This window comes from Thunnus thynnus, chromosome 6 (assembly GCF_963924715.1).
Source record: "Thunnus thynnus chromosome 6, fThuThy2.1, whole genome shotgun sequence".
Taxonomy (NCBI): Eukaryota; Metazoa; Chordata; class Actinopteri; order Scombriformes; family Scombridae; genus Thunnus; species Thunnus thynnus.
The window spans coordinates 33,922,240-33,935,959 of NC_089522.1; the positions used below are offsets into that span (position 1 = coordinate 33,922,240).

The 13,720-nt window shown below is 39.4% G+C and overlaps 2 long non-coding RNA genes across 3 annotated transcripts; one reads left to right on the top strand and one right to left on the bottom strand.

The window, feature by feature from the left end:
• Positions 1-3,350: 3,350 nt before the first annotated feature.
• Positions 3,351-4,220, bottom strand: LOC137185412 (uncharacterized). The gene is made up of 2 exons (XR_010928860.1): positions 4,128-4,220; positions 3,351-4,001 (listed from the first exon to the last, which is right to left on the bottom strand). It is a non-coding gene; the product is annotated as an uncharacterized lncRNA (long non-coding RNA).
• A 32-nt stretch (positions 4,221-4,252) lies between these two features.
• On the top strand, positions 4,253-5,655 carry LOC137185414 (uncharacterized). Of its 2 annotated transcripts, none has more exons than XR_010928862.1 (3): positions 4,253-4,330; positions 4,703-4,739; positions 5,219-5,655. It is a non-coding gene; the product is annotated as an uncharacterized lncRNA (long non-coding RNA). The 2 variants fall into 2 exon arrangements; XR_010928861.1 differs by having other exon boundaries at positions 4,266-4,401.
• The last annotated feature ends 8,065 nt before the right edge of the window (positions 5,656-13,720 follow it).

The following is a 13,720-nucleotide window of genomic DNA, read 5'->3' on the forward strand; positions in this document are numbered from 1 at the left end:
AATAATAAATATATATTAACATTGAGCGTCTCTGGCCTGCAGTTCAGCGCTCTGCCACTAGAGGTCGATGTTGCTCTGTGACCGATGAACTCAACAGCAGAATCACCTCCGAGTCTGAGATTACTGGTTACAGATGTGAGTCGACGTTGATCTGTTCACAGGTTATCTCGGCCTCTAATGCCTTATTTTTATTATATATTATATATTTCAATTTTTTTTTTTTTTTTTTTTTGATGTGTAGATTTTTTCCTGATCTGAGATCTGTCACTCACAAATCTCCCAATTTTAAGTAAATGCAAAACTAAGTCACTCGAGATTTGTTATGTATACAGACCTTTATTTAAACATTATAAAAACACACATATATTCAGCTATATGTGAATTTTAAGTAACCGAACATTTGTGCAGGAGCAGCAGGAAGCTAAACACTGATACAAACTCAAGATGAGATGAACAGAATGAAATGAAATAAAAATATAATCAGACTTTTGTCATGTCAAAGACAATGTGGAGTAAATATGGTTAATTTTAGTGGGTTTTTTTTAAGGTTTTATTTATTTGCACACATATACAGACGGCATGACTCAGATTATAGAAATAAAACTGTGAGAAGAATGTGAGAGAAAAAATGAATTAAAAAAAACTAATAAATGAAACAATATTTAGCGAAATACAAAAAAAATAAATGACAATAAGAGACATACAAAATGAGCAGAAAAGTTCACCAAATCAGTGGACAATCATCAGATAAAAAAAGAAATAGACATATAAAAGAAAAGAAAGAATTAGACATCAATGGTTATCGAGACATGTGATGACAATTTCTTAAAAATGTTCCAAATAAAGTGAGCTAATGTGTACACATCTGTACATCACGATATCTGCAGGCTGTATTTTCATTTCTGAAAAAACAAAAATGAAAGTCATGAAGCTGTTTGGTGTTATGAGGACGAACTCGCTAAAACACAGAATGGAGATTTTTATTTAGACCTAAAACCAACTCGCAGCCAATCAGAACTTCAGCTTCAGGAGTTACAAAGGTCACGTTATCAGGTCTCTGTGCAAACCACCAACACACACACACACACACACACACACACACACACACACACACAGCTTCCCAGAAGGAGGTTAACATATCATAATGAACGTGTGATGTCCTGTGTGAGTGCATGAATGAATATATTGTTTGTGTGTGTGTGAATATAATCTGTCTGTCGATGTTAATATGTACAGTTTATGTATTTGTTGAGAGGGTGGTGTGTCACAGAGAGGTCAACCGTTTCATGTGTGCGGCCTCTGTACAGTGTTTGCCAAATGGGTGGTGTGTGTGTGTGTGTGTCAATAGGTTTCACGTCCTCCCATGATGCACCAGGGCAGCCACAAATGGTGTTCCACAGCCTTGGCATTGATCCTACAGTCTCTGAACTCTTCTGGAGGGATGGACATCATTCTTCCCTCATTTGGTGTTTTATGAGAGCGCTGTCTAACACGTCGGTCCAAAATCTCTCACAGGTGTTCAGTTGGGTTGAGATCTGGTGACTGTGAAGGTCATAACATATGATTCACATCATTTTCATACTCATCAAACCATTCAGTGACCCCTCGTGTCCTGTGAATAGGACCATTGTCATCCTGGAAGAGACCACTCCCATCAGGATAGAAATGCTTCATCATAGGATAAAGGTGATCACTCACAACAACTTTGTATTGATTAGCAGTGACCCTTCCCTCTGAGGGGAAAAGTGGACCCCCAACAGCATAACAGAGCCACCAGACCCCCTCACTGTAGGGGTCAAGCAGTCAGACCTGGACCAGTTTTTCCTTTAATTTGTCACCCGTCTGTATCTTTCAACGTTACAGTCTTTTTAGTGCCAAAGTTCCTCTTTTTGTTACTATACTTCCACCTGCAGCTCAACAGGGAAACACTGTCCGAGGAAACACAAAGAGGGAATTTGATGCTAAAAAGACTGTAAATGTGTCAGATATCCACTTGATATGACTAACTCAGACTGATGAAGCTGAATAGAAGCTTCACATCAACTTTGGCCGCCATCACTTCCATTGAAAGCACATTTGAAGGGGAACTTTTAATAGCCAGTAGCCGTATTTCCATTAACCTAGTTTTGATGTATCGCATTAAAAAAATCCACCTCGCTTGAGGTGGATTTTGGAGATGTCGAAAAAGTTTATGATTTGATATGACTAACTCAGACTGCTGAAGCCTCATATAAGCATCAACATCAACTTTTAAATGCAATAAATGATCTTTTAATATCCAGTATGAACAGGAGGAATGATTACAGCAAGGAAAACCTCTTTCACTGTTCATATGGACACCTGACTGCTGGTTTAAACACACATTTGAAAATTTGTAAACCTGTCCTTTAAGCAAAATGCCAAAAATTCTCTGGTAGCAGCTTCTCATGTGTGAATTTTGCTAGTTTTCCATGATAGTAAACTCAACATCTTTGTCTTTCTGACTGTTGGTCATCTGAATACGTTCACCTTCACTTCATGAGTAGTGATCAGCATCTTTCACTATTTTTTCACATTATATGTCAGATGATTCTGACGTAAAATGTCATAAATGTCAGAGGAGGCAGGCCATTAATAAACTCTCATTGGATAACTGAGTCTGTAGGCTGCGTTTTTCTATGTCTTGATGTGCTGAAACATGTTGACGAAATAAAGATTCTTCCAGTTACTCACCTTAAGATGTTTTTTTTTCACATTCGATCCCGGTGCAGTTAGCCATAATTGCAGTTCCGAGCGGCACCTTTCAGTGCTCACTTTCAGTCTGACTCAGACAAGCCTTTAAGATGATTCATCATGTTTGATTGGAGAGCTGAAGGCTCAGCTCGCCCCGAATCTCTACAACGGAGCTGGCAAGTGCAAAGTTAAAGATCCCCTCCAGACATGCATTAAGACATATAAAAAATACCCTTCCTGGAGCAATAATATGTGTCTGATATGGCTTTTCCACAAAACAAGTTTAATTACCTCTTTAAAATCATTAAAATGACATCTACTCCTTCTCCTTCATTCAATCTGAATCAGAATCTCTTAATATGTATTGTTGATTTATAAAGTTTTCCTGCTGGACACCAGATTTCTCCTCCTTCACTGTAAAGTCTCAGTGTTTGTGCACTGGAGGCTTCAAGTTTCCACATCACACTTACGTAATTTGAATACTGGCCCATGATTGTGATATCACAAATCCTGCTTGTAGGTTCACGTGTTAAATTGAGATTTAAGGTGAACTAAGAGAAACTTTCCTCCAACAGCAGATGAATGAAAACGAAGTCTGCACAGAGAAGCTCAAACATTCAGTCGATGCAACAAAAAAAAACTATAACATATTTCTTATTCGTATTCTTATTACAGCGGTAAAACAAGGGTCTTGCATTGCTTGATCCTTGCTGGTCGGCACAGTTTCTCCTGCTCCAGATCTCCTGGTGACGCTGTAATAACGCCGTGATGTTGGTAGCGGTGGATCGTTACATTTCAGAGACTCAAACAGTGTTTTCGAGCTGCAACCGTTGATCAACATTTGCTGATTGCATCTTCTCAAATGTGAGGATTTGAAACTTTTTTTGTGTCATAAATGATAGTAAACTGAAAATCTTTATCTGGGTTTCAGACTGTTGATCAGATAAAATAAGACATTTCTAGATGTCAAAATGGGCTCTAACACATTATAACTGGCATTTGTTTACTATTTTCTTTCATTTTATAGACAAAACAATTCATGAATTACTCAAGAAAATAACCTGCTGATTAATCGATAATAAAAATAATTGTTAGTTGCAGCCCTACAGAGTTTTTTGGTATCGACATGAGGCCTGTAGAAACTTGACTTTGTGGTCGCTGAGTTGTTTAAAGAGCCTCTGCATTGACGCACCAGTTACAGTACGAGGACCAGAGATGAGTTCAACAGTTCATTATCTTCTTCACGGGATTTCCACTTAAACAGTCGACTTTCACTGATGATTGAAAGGCTGAAAGGCAAATGAAAACAATAATCACTAACAAAGGTACTCTAATAAATCTTAATCAAATCAAAGCACTCATTCCATCATTAAACAAAGAAACAGCAACAACTTTAACCAATTTCCTTATCTTACTCAAATAATGCATCTGGTGCACAGTCATCTGCAGAAGGCAGCTAATATCACACACAATGGGGGGGAGACTGAGCCAGGCCTCTTATCAGTTCAGGTGTGGCCCGTTAGGGATTGAGACTAAGTCCCGCCCACCTCGGACTGGGCAGGAAGAAGGATTTCCTACAAGGCCAGTTTGTCATTGTTCAGGAAATTCAACAACACAAGTAATTAGTTTTTAATTTTCATCTCTCAGTTCAAGCAGCGTTCAACACAGCGAATGTCTGCGCCCACAAAGGTCAGCGCAGCTCGCTTCAACAGATCTGAACTTTCATGCAAAAGCTGTTTTGCTATAATAATGTGAATACGCCTTTAGCTGACCCATAGAGTGATAAAGGCCACGTTTATGGAAATAAACCACTATTGTACTTTAAGGGATTTGTTAGTGTTGTTGTAATGTATGAACTATAAATCAGGTGGACAGAACATTTTCTAAAATTTCTAATTCAGTCCTGGCTGGTGATGCTGCAGTAAACCTTTAGGCCTTTTTTTAAATAGATTAGTCATTTAATTAAAATCTGAAGCATTTTGTTTGGCAGGTTACAGATGTACAGCCTCCATACATCAACCAATCAGGTGAGTGGAAAGGCAGGATATGGACACGCAGTCCTGCTCTGTTTCTGCAGCTCTATATAAGGTTGTCAGTCTCTCCAGTAGAAAGACGGTGAGGGTAACATGGGTCAGTGTGTGCACACACACACACACACACACACGCACACACACACACACCTTATATGGGAGAGAAAGTTAGTGGAAAATGTTGGTGTGAAACAACAGAGCGTGAAATTCCTCCTTTCCCTTAAATCCAATCTAAATCTCCTGAAGCTGACAGTCATGTTTAGTTTGGAGAACGATCTCGCTGCAGCTCTAAAAAATAAAAACACACACAATCTTTAACCCACATTGATACATCAACCAAGTTCACATCCTCTAACAGATCACACCGCTCTGTCTTCATCATCTCCAGACAAACAGATCACCAGCATCTTCTGTTTTATAGAGTTTATGTCACCAGGCTGAATAAACCTGTCTGTAGTGTCTGTCTGTACCAGCAGGTCTCTGAAGAGACGTCTTCACCTCCGTGTTTGAATCTGAGGACAGAAAATCCTAATCTGCTCAAAGAGGTGGAGATGAGGTGAACAAGAAAGCTGACTTTGACTAAAGCAGAAGGATTCAGGCAGGATGAACATCACAAACAGGCGGGGAATGAAAGAAATGAACTCCTGGTTCTGGACGACGTTGTAACTATGAGGAAATGACAGAATCTGGGCCTCGTTTCCTGATAATAACTGATCTTAGAAGTTTGAGAGTGTTTCCTAAGAGCATTTCTATGAATGCTCTTAAATTTCTACAAAGCTGTACTTCAGAGCGAGTGCACACTTCTTAACATCAGCTGTCTGTGGTGCAGAAAGTGACGATTAATACAAGCTGTGCTGTATAGATAATGAAAATACACACATCACAAAGTGTAAATGTTGTAAATGACACAAATAAATGCAGTAAACAGTCTACAGTCTCTATAATTCATGTTCCTGAGTGGACGTCAGTTACTCTGAAGATCAGACACAAACTAAAATGAAGCTGTAAGTTTAATGAATATGCATCATTCTGTCATTATTTCTGTATGTAAACGTGAGACAAACATTCACCATAAATAGAAAGAAAAGAGAAGATAACCTGAAAATATAGAGGACTAACATGACGACACAAACAGGGAGATCAGTTACTGAATTCATTTTTATGTGTGTTGGTTTAGTTTTACTTCCTAATTTAAACATTAGCGTTAAAATGATGGGGGCCGTGGTTTATAACAGACAAAGCAGGACAAAAGCTTGGGGGGGGGGGCGCCGGAGAGTCGAAGGTGAGGCAAAGATACTGCGAGAGGTGAAGAAGAGTCATAACTCAGGTCAGGTGGGCAGTTTTACCAGTAATGTGTGTAATAAACTGTGTCTTGTGTCTTTTTCAGGGACATCGTCTTTGAACATGCTCTACCATGTTGAAGCTACTGTAAAAATAACAACTGGAAGCAGTTTTATGGAAATAATTTACTCAAAGATCTCAGTTTTTACTTTCACCTCTCTGTCACCTTATTGTCTATTTAACTAAGACTCCTGCTGCCCCCCTCCTCCTCTCCTCCCTCTCTTTGCCCCAGTTAACCGACCTCGTCCGGGTCTCTAACCTCCAGAGAGGAGTGTGTGGCTTGTTTTCAGGTTTAGATGGAAAATCTCGCCTTTTTTTTAATTTTAGACCTTCTCCCTATTTAGACAGCTGTCTTTTTCTAAATCCGTCCATCCCTCCATCCTCTGAGCCCCCATCACATCAAACGGTAGACACAAGTATGTCAGACACACAAACACACACACACACACACACACACAACCACATGATGTACAGTCAGAGAAACATGAACTCCCTCCAGCTCTGATCCCAGGACATGAGCGTCAGGTCTTCAAATTAAAATGTTGAGCTCTGCATACAAAAAGTGACTGAAAGGCAAAGATCAGAGGAGACATACTTAAAACTGTCTCACAAGGATTTTCATAATGATTTTAAAAATACTGATGTCAGAGAGTCATATTTTAGCAAGTTAAATTGGTGTTTTATTCTCATTATTGATGTGTTACTCCTGCTAATGCTAGCTTGTGTCCTTTCCACTGAGTGCTGGTAGCTTAGCTCCACTGATATAACAGCTTAATGTCCTGTTAGCTACTGTTTGATCATCGAACCGTAATTACAATCAGCCGAGGGGGAAAAAATGTTCATGTCAATCTCCATTATGCTCTCGATTGAACAGAATTCGCCCTCATGGCATGCGTTCACCCTCACTGTGGTTGCTTGGATTTAATAATGTTTTATTTTGATCAAGGACTAAGATATGTGGATGTACTTCAAGCACGACACTGTGTTATCTCAAAGATCCCTTATAATACTTTCATACACTTTCATGCTCCTGCAGATGTCATCCAGTTCATAAAAACTCAGCTTCAGGGTTGTGGACATGGCTATATAAATATATATATATGTATATATATATAGCTGTGGAGTGTTTCTTGGCTGCACTGGATCCACTTTGGATCCAGTTTGGATCAGTAACTGAGGTTACAGGGGAGGTTACGTCAACAAGCCATACAGTCAGTCACTTCCTTCAAACTTCTGGCTGACTGACTACATTTGGTCGTTCGGTGACCTCTGACAGGCAAAATAGTTCAATCAAGAGCACTTATTATTAATTTAAGAGCAGTTTCTTTTCCTCTCTGTGGACCCTCTGACCCTATAATTCAGAGAGATATTACTGAGTGACATCTATGATAATCTTACTGTCCGTTTTGGTCTTTTGCTCTGTGCCTCGAAACAGGAACATGAACTCTTATTTTAGAAGCTTATGACTCTGATTACTATGGACAGATAATCATGTGGAAACGCGGCTGATGAAACAGGACATGAGGCTCAAAGGCTGAGAACTTTTTCCACTCTGAAACTGAGCCGTTATCTTTCTTTCTTTCTGGTCTAAACCACAACTGAGAGAAGCGATTAATCAGTCACACACACACACACACACACACACACACACACACACACACACACACACACACATTAACACAGGTTAGATCTGTTTCACACTCCCGACGGAAGTTTTACGCCTCACCAGAAACAAATGCGCTGTTGGCCTGTTCTCTCCATCGCCACGGAGACCAGGGAACCTAAAACTGCCAGCTGTTGCTATGGGCAACACACACACACACACACACACACACACACACACACACACACACACACACACACACTCATATTATAAATCTGTTCATGGAAACAACAGATGGAGCGAGTAGACTACTAATAGCAGACAACACAGTGTCAGTAATGCTGTTATTAGCGTTCAAATGCTAACGTCTATGTTTTTGTTTATTTTTATTACTGCGACCATATAAACAAGAATATTACCCAATAAGTGTACTTTTTGTGATTTTCAGTTCAAAACATGTTGAAACATTTAGGTTAAAGCTTGTAATCAGGAAATTACGATAATACTTAAAGTTCCCGTCCACTCAAAAATATGTTTTTCTTCTTTCTACAGTTGGACGTTTGAGCTTCTCTGAGCAGAAAGATGTTTGTACAGAGTTTGTTTCCACGTTCATCTGCTGGAAGTGAAAATCCACAAGTGTGATGTGGAAGCTTGAGGCCTCCAGTGCACAAACACTGAGAGTGAACTTTACAGTGAAGCAGGAGACATCTTTTAAATACATCTTAAACATGTCTGGAGGGGTTCTTTAACATCTAGACATCTAAAAAAAATTAACTTTATCTTCAATCTTTTGTTTGTAACTACTGTTAGCATTTTAACAAAAGCAACGTGAAAACAAACGGAGGATGCATCTCAATGCTGACATTAAACAGTCAGCTGATGTGCTCATGTTACAGGTTAGTTTGCTGTATTTGGCTTTGTGACGTTACAGCACTGTTACCTTCTCATCCTGAGTAGGAGGGGGCTTAATGTTTGTATTTTATCTGCTGTTGTGGCACATAACAGTCAAAAAATAGAAGGTTTACAATTAAAAAATAAATATAGTAATATATGCTAAGTGAAAAGAGCTGTTGAGTTTAAGAAGTATTTGACAAGATATTGATCAGGAATGTGCAAATGTTCACAGTATAAACAGTATAAACGGCACATGTAATGTACATGTTCTGTGTATGTTTTGAGTATGAGTTGTATGAGTTTTAAGTTTTATTCCAGAGAAAATATTATACTAGAATCTGTTTCACACACACTAAAAATCACTAAAAATGTAATTGAACACAGTACTGGGTTAATGTTAGCCACACAGTCACTCAAGACAAGGGACCCAGATTTATTTTGTATTTTCCTTCTTTATTCAGACTAAAGCTTGTAATAATCAACTTTTTTAAACTGACATGTCACGGTTAATTATTGATTGTTAATAACTTGTGTATCTCTTGAATGTCATCTGCACATCGTTTTGTACAAGTAACATTTGTTGTGTCTAATTCATGGTAAAGTTAACCCAGTGTTGCACCTGTGCTACAGTATATTGATCCAAACTGGGAAGAAATTTGACGTGGTGATTTTTTTTTTAGTGTGCATGGTTTTAAAGGGATGACATAAATGCTAGCTAGGCTAACATCAGCTGCAGTTTCTGTAACGTCATCCAAGTTGTATTTTTTTGCATAATTTAGCATTTAGTATCAATTTCATCTAACACACAAAAAGAACCTACTTACCTTACCTGACAAACATTATGTTAACGCTACTTAACTGTATAATTGTGTTAAATCCAGACTTGTGTCAATTTTACCAAAAACTTTTCCCCTTTTATTTAGTGCAAGATGAGTGATTAACATGAAAACACATATGACACGGGACAATACAAACCAGACAGCAACCCAAACAAAACAACAACATGAACAAAATAATAGATAAATAAAAATGGCTCAATATGCGATGCACATGTGGTGTGTGTGTATTTGTGTGTAAGGATAAGGAGAGAGCAGGACGGACAAAAATGAAGAGAGAGAGAGAAAAAAAGAGAGCTGCAGTGCTGTTGGTGGTGGTGGGGGGATGGGGGTGTCTCTGGTTGGGTCCCAGGGAGGAAGAGGTGCCAGGGTGAAACCAGGATGGGTCAGGACAAGTTTTTTCCCCCTCTCTTCACTCCCATCAGACCACCTCTTTTGTTTGTTTGCTTGTCCTGTCTGCTTCAGGCCGCTCCTAGACCCGTAGGAGGTCACCAGCCTGCTGCAGGTCAGATACTCTCTAGAGCAGCCCCCCCGCCCCTACAGGAGGGGTCTGTTCATTTGGGTCTGAGGAGCATTTTTCTGTTTGAAGGGGGGTTAAATGGGGAATGGGCCCTCAGACACCAAGCTGTCCAAACCAGTCAGGACCCCCAAGCCCCTTCAGCCACCTGGGTCCTGTATGTGATGGTCCTGTCATGCAGAAACTTAAATTAACTTAATTAGAGCTGCATCAATTAGCCGATTAATCAATTAGTCGATCAACAGAAAATTCATCTGCAATGATTCTGATAATCAAATAATCGTTTCAGTCATTTTAAGCAAATATATCAAAAAATTTGCTGGTTTCAGTTTCTCACATGTGAGGATTTGATGTTTTATTTGTCGTACATGACAGTAAACTGAATATGCGGGTTTTTGACTGTTGGTCAGACAAAATAAAACACTTGAAAACGTCACCTTCGACTCTTGACTCTGGTCATTTTTCACAAATTTTTGACATTTCATAAACAAAATGATTAATCAATCAATCAATCGAAAACATAATCAGCAGATGAATTGATAGTGAAAATAATCATTAGTTGCAGCCCAAAACTGAATTACTTAGTAATTTTGTTGATCCATCCATCAATTTTCTGACATTCATCTGGGTCCAGGTCACATTCATTGATAAATGATTTTATTTACTAGGACTTATTGTTACCTACGTATTGTGGAGGACAGACAGAAGAGCTGATTATTTGCCTGTTTGTAAGCATGTGAAGTCAGATGTGTCTGTTTGTTTGTAATTTAAAATTTTCAATTTATTTACTAAGATAAGACGCTCCGAGATGTTTTTTGCCTGAGAACTTTGCAGTTTTGTAAAATATATTTTTTAGAGATGACAGGAATTGAAGGGAGAACATGATGGGAGGTGACATACAACAAAGGTCCGCAGCCGGATTCAAACAGTGAACTTTGTGGTTATATGTCATGAGTCTTAACCAGTAGGCTACCAGGACAGAACTTTGCAGTTTTTTAACAGAGTAAATGGTTTTTGTACTAATTTGCTTGGTAATTTTTTGTCTGCACATGTATTCTTATTCATTGTGTATTTTATTGTCATGTTGTTGTTGCAGCAGTTCCATTTAGCTGAAACGAATGTCTCCTGAGGGAGACAATAAAAGTGACCTTGACCTCGATACAGCTGAGACACGAATGTGATATAATTGTAAATAAATTCATGTAACTAATGAATAATTGTAGGCCTTATTGTCCCAGCTGGTTTTCCTTCATTCTTTCATCAGTTTGACAGTGAAAAAAGTATTAAATTGCATTCCATGTGGTATTTAAAAAATACCCTGATTAACCATTTTGCTACTGGGGCGTCACAACCAACCAGTAACTGAAGAACCTTAAAGTGTCACAGACGGCCGTTAGCTGCTCCATCTGACTCCCATTCAAAAAGCCTCAACTTCTCTTTAGAAATACTGAGTCAATCATTGTTTCCAACCAGTCATTATGGTCTCAATCTCTAAATGCAGGCCCTCTAATAAGTGTGCTGGTGGTCATTTTGGAAATTATTGCTTCATTAATAAGATTTGAAGACTTATAGTAGCTTTGATGTCTGTCGTGTGGACATTGATTGACAGCTGTGATTGATAGCTGACTCACCTGCTGCTCTCCCTGAGTCTGACTATTGTCACAATATTTCACTAAGTATAATGTTACTTGATTATGACACCTGCCCTGTTAGCCTGTTAGCAACGTTAGTGTGCAGTGCTCGGTGTTCCCAGTAAGCTAGCGTTAGCTTGGGTCTGAGGTAGCGAGGCGTGTTTCCAGGGTGTGAAAGGCAACACCTGCACTCCTTATCTGAAAGGCCCTGACTCCAAACTGAAAAGATGGCGCTGACCTGAAGCTGCAACTCTGGGCTTCAAACCAGCTCCAATGAAAACAACGGGTGACGTCACACCTCGATACGTCCATCTTTATATACGGTCTGTGGTCCCGATGTCAGCATTCTTAATCCCACCTTCAAAGATCCGATTGTGTCTTTGACTGGGGAGATGTCAGTGAGCGTTATTTTCGCATCTGATAAGCCTCCAATTCATGGATCTGTTACCCATCATGTTGCTGACACCTCTAGCAACACACCCACACCAGCAGCCCTTTGTATTATCTTAATGCAGTGTTTGGTCTGAACACCTGGTCAGACAAATGAGAGAGAACACAGGACTTCCTCCTTGAACTGTTGGTTGATTTGATCAGAGAGGAAACTCAAGAAACTTAAACATCAGGTTCAACAGCTGCAAGTCAATGTTGGTTTGACCTTCCTGTTGCTGAAAATGCCCCAATGCACTGCGGCCACCTCCACCCTGAGTTAAAAGACCAGCGCTGGTCATTCTGCTGGTGTCTGTGGTGTGTTTACTGGAACAGAGTCACAGTGTGTACCAGCCTGCTGCCCGCTGCTTTAACAGCTAAAACAGGAAGTCCAGTCAGCATGACTCCACACACACAAACACACACAAACACACAACAGTGTGTATCACAGCCTGTTTTTTTTCACAGTAAATTGTAGTTCACCACAAGAAACCACAAGTTTCCGGACTGTACTTCTTTGAAACATGTCGGTTCTCGTTTTGCAGACATGACTATGAGTTTGTGTTTTTCGTGTAATTGTGGGACGTTGCTGCTGAATACATGTCCTTCCTGACTCAGTAATCACATTTGTCTTGCATACGTATTATTCTTCTGTGCCTTCTCACCTGTAATACAGAAAATGTGTCTGCTGCATGTATTGTTAATATATCAGAATATGCATCATTAAATGTAATTTCTTATGTTTTTATAAAATTCACATCCATGTGCATGTTTAATGACTTCTTTTTGAAAACTCTAAAGACTTTCACATCTCTTTGCTCAATTTTTCAACATAAACCAAGTCGTTTTATTAGCTATTGTTGTGTCTATTGATGTTACTTTGTAGTATTTTATGTTTTAGTGCAGTAACACATCTTATAGGTGTGTTTCTATCCACCTGCATTTTCAATTGACACATCGCTGCACTGGGTGACATGGTGACAGCCTTATCCTTCAATATACTCAATATGCAGTGTTGGGCAGTAATGCATTACTTAGTAACATGTTAATACATTACAGTAATGTGATTACTTTTTACAGTTTAAAACTCACACTGACACTCGTGGGTCGGCATGCTTCCTGTCTTGCAGGATCAATGGAGTTTTGATATCAGTGTGGTCTCTGCGTTCAGCTGACAGATGCTCTGGAGGAGGAGAAATGTCTTATTCACATGTTGTGTGTTGTTAGCTGCAGCTTGCTAACGTTAGCCATGGGTTCGCCTACATTCAGGAGTCACCTGACGCTGGTTTAGTTCAGAGTTGGAGGGTGTGTGAACTGTGCAGTGAGGTCGGGACTTTTGCAGTGCTGTGTGCATCACTGAGGCTACGCTAACACTAGCTGTTGGATGGTCAGTAAATCCTTCTGAGCTGTTACGTGCCTGCTTGTAAACCACATATATCTCATTTCCTGTTTCTACATTTTAAATACAGAAGCTGCAGCGTGTGTGACGGAGCTGACAGCTGAGAGACCAAAGTAACGAGTAATGTAATGCAGTACTGTTGCTGCTGAGTAATGAGTAAAGTAATGTAATTACTTTAACAACCAGTAATCTGTAATCAGTAATTAATTACAATTATCAAGTAACTTGTCCAATATTGTTAATATGTGCACAAACACAGGCACTAAATGGCAGGAAGAGCACAGAAAAGGTGTGGATCTTTCTCTGTGGAGCTCTAGACTACCATGTAAAA